Raw genomic sequence first — 6,000 nt, forward strand, 5'->3', positions numbered from 1 at the left:
CCACGATGCCTTCTTTTGCTGGCGTCACGAGTATGGGCAGATCATCTTTCATGATAGCCTCTGACAACGGAAGAAGACTCCTCGTCCAGTGAGTTAACTCTATCTACTGGTATGCCTCCGAGTTTAGTGGTGGACCGCAGTGATTCGAGCGCAGACGCATGATAGGCGTCAACTGCAACGACATTCTTGCGACATCGACTGCAACGAAATTTGTTAGGCATGAGGGCCTCCAGTTACAGAGACAACTTGCCTTTTAAGCCGCCTCATGTTGTCAGATCGATGCACAGGCATGATGAGAATTGTGTGCTTCAGTGCTTGACCATTTGTCTTCATCATGGGTTCACTTGATGATGAAGCAGCTCTTAGTAATTGTATTTTTATCCTCCGGCTGTGGTAGGTCTCAAATTCGACTTCACTACTGTCTTTACTGAAGTACAGTATGGTATCCTCGCTGTCAGAGTCATTTGTAAGGCTTCAACGCTTCATCGAAGGACTCGAGGAGGGAGCCGCCAGTCTGGTCTGTTGCCCAGGAGAATCCAGGTCCATCACCGAATGACGGAGGACGGCGTCCAAGCGGTACACACGCAAACACTGAAAAACACAGTTCCACAACGGTGCACTTTGTCGTCTTCCCCCCTATTGTATAAAAATGTGGTATTCAAGTTGGCGACTCCTGTTATCTCGCGCATGTCATGTGTTCTCGTGACGTCACACAATTTCCGCCAACCAATCAGTGCCTGGCCATGTCACCTGACAGCATACCACCTACCAGAGGTATGATACGTGATATCGCGGTCACAACGCCAACGTTAACGCCGCCACTACCGACGTCATGTTTCCTGGTGAACGTATCGCGCTAAAAGTGTGCTTGAATAACTGGCGCTACATTAACGCGAATATTTACGTCAATAAATGCCATTATTAAATGAAAGATTATAACGCTCAGACCAACCTCTATCTCTCTCTTTCTCTCTCTCTCTCTCTATCACTTGACCTGCAGTAGACGCCACTGGGAGCTCCTATAAGGCTAGTAAATGAATCTAGATCACGGAGGAGCACAGCCTCGGGGCTCCGTGAGGCGAGACACTTTTAAGATATCTGAGTGACACAGGACTTTCATGTAGCCGGTAGAAATCACCTGTGTTTGTGTGTATCCTCGTGATCTTAGTGTACGTGCTTATCTCTTCATATCATCCACTTTTTGTGTGAACTTCTGGCTATATGACCATGCTGACAATGCAAGGTTTGATTAAGGAATTTTTCCTCTGTCTCCTCTTCAGGCGAAGTTAATGAGTTTCTCGATATTAATGACGCGATAGCGGTTATAAGAAACGCCATGTATAGTGGCCAGGGGAAGTGGGGGTGTTAATTTATTATTCCGCCGGAATAATTAATGGTAGACCAATTTATTATACCACCTGGGACGCAGCTAAATCTCAGTGCGTAAAGCTTTCGCGGCATCTCCCGAATGCTTGAACGTCTGCGGGATCGTGCCTGTGACTTGTTGCGTTCAGTAAAATATACGCCGGATCCACTCAAGTCCTGCAATATCACACAAAGACGTTATAATGGTAGCTCTGACACGAACGTTACATTTGTAAAGTTCTTACGCTGCGTGCCGCGGGGTACACTTGACGCCTCGACTGTCTCGTCTCTGCTCACAAGGACGTGAAGTAAAACACTGAAGGGGGCCTAGCTGAGCCGAGGAAACGTATTCTAGAGGCAGGAGACCGGATGGAGGCGGCCAGGTTGTTCGGATGGAACTAGTGACAGCACGAACGAATGCAGCCAGCAGTGATTGTCTTCTTTTTTTTTTTTCTTTTCTTGTCTGAACGTAAGTTTGGTCTACCAGCTGTGTCGAGGAGCGCGAAAAAAACGTTTCCACTGTCACACACAGAGATAGAAAAAACTAAATAGAGCGATTTGTAGCAGAATAAGACAAGCTGCTTTTCAAGCGGGGCGCTTGACGTGGTATAGTGTTCGCAATCTCAAAAAGGATTGGAGCACATGTACTCTCACCAGCTACGACACTAGCGCCCATGCGCGAATCGACACATACTCACGAAATAAAGAACCTGCAATAACCTTTAAATTTGCGTTTGTAAAAAAACAAAAATCATTTCGGAGCAAACTGCCTGTGAGATTTTTTTTGTCCCGATATACGTGCCCGTACAAGACGACGGGCATTTCAAATACTCAGATACACGGATTCACTGAACAATTTTTTTGTGGTACTCATTTATTCTTCTACACCCCTGCCTGACGTAAGGTTCAGCACCGCTGGCAAAGTAATAACTACAGCGAGCGACTCAGAAGCGGGCGGTGGAAATATTTCCGTCTTGGGAAACGTTGGCCCTATTCAGAACGTTCCGCTGGAGGCACTGATCGATGTCTATTGTTAACTCGTCAGGCGGGTGAAGTGAAATGAAAGATGTAGAATGGAACCGCTTTAAGGAGCTGACGACCAGAAGTGTGTACGGCCACGCAGGTGATTTATTGAGCAAGCTGCCGTCGAGGGAGGCAGGCCGTGTTGGAGAAAAATGCAACGACCCAATCCACGTGTTCACACCTGCGGAGCTGAGATTGGGAAATGGGGTAACACTTCACTATATACGTGCACACAATTCTCCCAGGCGCAGGTGCTGCGCCCTCTATTAGCGCGAACTACTGTTCATACTCTTGTTCCGGCTCTATCGCTCATTATATCCAAAATAAGGGTCCGTGATTTATCGACAGCAAAAAAGGAAGAAAAGTTTGTCTTTTAACGTTTTTGAAACTGAAACCACACTGCAGATGAGCTTCCTTAACTAAGGTTCCGTGCTCTAGTTTGCGAACTCTGCATAATCCGAAGAACACCAAAGCCTTGCTCAATTGTTCTTGTCCACGTATTCGATCTACCTACCTGGATCCGAACGTGTTCAATCATACCGATGATCGCAAGCATTTAACTCCGTCGGAGAAGTTCTTCAATGAGGTCATTTTTTAGCAGAGTTACGAAACGGGTTGCAGGTAGTGAGCCTGCGACTCCGTATGTTCTATAATCGAGTACCTACAAATATATATCAGGCAGAAAATGAAGATGAACACGGAAATGAGAGAAAAAAAAAAAGTCCAAATGTTAACGGTTCGAGCAGAAATATGGACAGGAGGAAAGCGAAACATGCGCTTATGGTGAGGCATATTAAAAGGTTATTATTTAAAAAAAAAATAGATTACTTTAATAATGTCTCTAAACGAAATTAGAATTAGATAAGGCTAGTTCAGGGTTAGGCACACCAGATGTTTTGTTAAGATCGGTTAGGATGCAGCTGGCTGCTTTATTCTGTGCTGATGTAGGCGCTAATGTGCAAATTTCCAATTGTTAGTACATGACATAGCTGAGGCGGCTAGTTGAAAAATGAGATTTCCAAATTGAAGAGACATGTCATAATTTAGGCTTAACTAAAAATTTCTCGACAGCTAATTTTTTATGGTTTGGTCAAAATAACGCAAAGACCGATGACAAAAACTGAAGGCACGACTAAACAACTATAAACGTAATTATAGAAGCCCTGATAGAGAGTCGAAGTTAGATGCACCCGCAAGTGCTTGAATTAAAGCATTCATGCACTCACCGGCGAGACTAAAGTTGCATGCAGCATGCATTTTGCTAGTCTAAAAGATCACGTGTTAGAGTTATTATTAGTCATCAGCTGTTCCCCTAAAATTGAAGATAACTCATTGAGATCTTAAAAACCCTTGTTCTCTGATACAATTTTCACAGTTATATAAAACGTAATCGTCCGCAAAATGACACGAAGTTGAGGACAAGTGACAGGACAATGCATCATGGCAAACAATGAATATTATTGGCCTAGTACAGTTCATTGAGAAATGCCCGAGGGAAACAAAATATGATTTGCAGCTTTTTAGCATAACGTGCGGCTACTTGTTCTACGAACTTTTTCTCTATACAGTTGGCAATTAACTAATGTAGACTGAGATATTTAATTCTAAGAAGCAAGCGACAGTAAAGTTCATTCTCGAACGCTTTAATAAAATCAGTGAGTACGACATACGAGTGTCTTCTTAGCAGCGCAGACTGAACGCCCCGCAGGATGAATTCCTCTGGAGTTCATGGTGGCTGGCTTAAAAATCAGATAATTTCGATCAGCATGGTCCATAACATTTCAATGAACAATATCTTCCACACCCTTTCTGATTATACATAATAGACAGATTTGGCTGCAGCTGGCTAGTAAATAGAAATTCTTATTATTAGCTTTAGTTGTATATAAGCGGCACTGGAGTATAGCAGCAGTACATTCATTCGTCTTAGCCAGAGAAGAAGACATCCAGGAAGGAGCATTATAGATTAGACCAGGACCTGCACAAAAGGAAAACAGTGTCTGCCCTGCAACTTGAGCTCAATAGTGCCAAATGAGAAAGGTTCAATTTTCACAACAGTTTTCTTCGTTTCGGCTCCATCGAAACACCGCCGCCGAGGGTTCGATCCCGACCAGCGGCGGCTGCGTTTCGATGGAGGCGAAACGAAGAGGCTTCCGTGTGCAGTGCGATGTCAGTATTGTTGTTGTTGTTGTTGTTACGGCTGTAGGGAGAAGGAAAAAAAAATACACGAGCCTGCTACAGGCTCTGTCGCTGAGCCGCCTCCGCTGCCTCTTGCGGACAGAGAGAGAAAATAGAGAAGAAAAAAAAAAAGAAGAGGGAGAGAAAGACGCGCGCAGCCATAGCCATCGTCCACCACCTGAGTGGTGGCGGATGCAATGACGGCCTACGAAAGATAAACATTCATTGACTGGCTAGCCCCCGCCGCAAGCGGCGTTGACCTACCGTCCCAGCCCGTACAGCCAGGAACTGCCACCCTTCACCACCTCCTCCCCCCGTAATCTGCGTGTGCGTTTATGCGTTTACTGCAGATGGTTTATGACGACGCGCTGAACCGCCTCTCCAATACCCTTCAAGAGCTCTCGTCACATGCTGCGCTCGCCTCACGAGGACTCGCGAGAATGCGTTTTAGCTCCTCGTGGAACTGGAGCTTGAGTGCATTATCAAGGTTAACGACAGAGAGATTTAGATGTTTGTTGGTTCCCATTCGAGAAGCAAATGTCATTTAGAACAACAAAGCTTGGCCGACATGTTCGTAGCCGGGTGTCAGGCCCGCTGAATGCTCTTTGCCGGCAGGCTCGTATTGTGGTCGATGGAAAGATTGTTAGTTAACGGGGATTCTCGAACAAGTGCATTTGGAGCACATTACGTGGAAGTCGATCTCTGCCAGTACTTTACGTAGGCAAGTCTTTCTTTCTTGGGCGTCAGTATTAGCCCTGAGGCCACTGTGGAATATTGTAACATACCATCATAAAATTATTGAAAATAATGACGCAATCTTGGAATGAGCAACAAAATCTTCCTTCTAACCGTTTGCCATTCGCTACAATCGTGTAGCTCGTATATCGTAGAATACTGATGTGCAACACTGTCCACAATAGCAAGGATACGAATTAAAAAAAAAGGGAGGGGGGGGGGGGGGGCTTTCAACCACCGTAGGACGCGGTATGCAAATCAGAAATTCTCTTTAAAGACTGACTGCGAAACTCATCTTATATAAAAGCCGTTTCCGGAAAATCTGATCGAGTCTTGGAGGCAAGCCCTCGTAAAAGAAACAACGAATATTCAAAAGGCATTTTTTTTTTAGTTTTGTTTTGTGTTTTAAATTTTTGTTGCTTTTTACAATGGCTTGCTTCGAGGGGGGGGAAAAGGAGGGGGGGGGGGGGAAGCGCGAACAAGACTTTCGTAAGCATGCGCTGATGAAAAACTGTGTTCATCTTTTACGTGTGCAGTGAGCGTCAACTAAACTATAGCGTCATGTCCAGTTGCTTGCCTTCTGTCGCTGTCACTTGTCTTTTTCCACGTTGATTGCAATGTTACAGTCATTTACAAAACGCACCTAGCGGCCCAAATGTCTACTTTTATCAGTATGTCCACCCGGTCGAGCCGCATTTC

Source organism: Amblyomma maculatum, chromosome 4 (genome assembly GCF_055883805.1).
Source record: "Amblyomma maculatum isolate TAMU_Amacu chromosome 4, ASM5588380v1, whole genome shotgun sequence".
NCBI lineage: Eukaryota > Metazoa > Arthropoda > Arachnida > Ixodida > Ixodidae > Amblyomma > Amblyomma maculatum.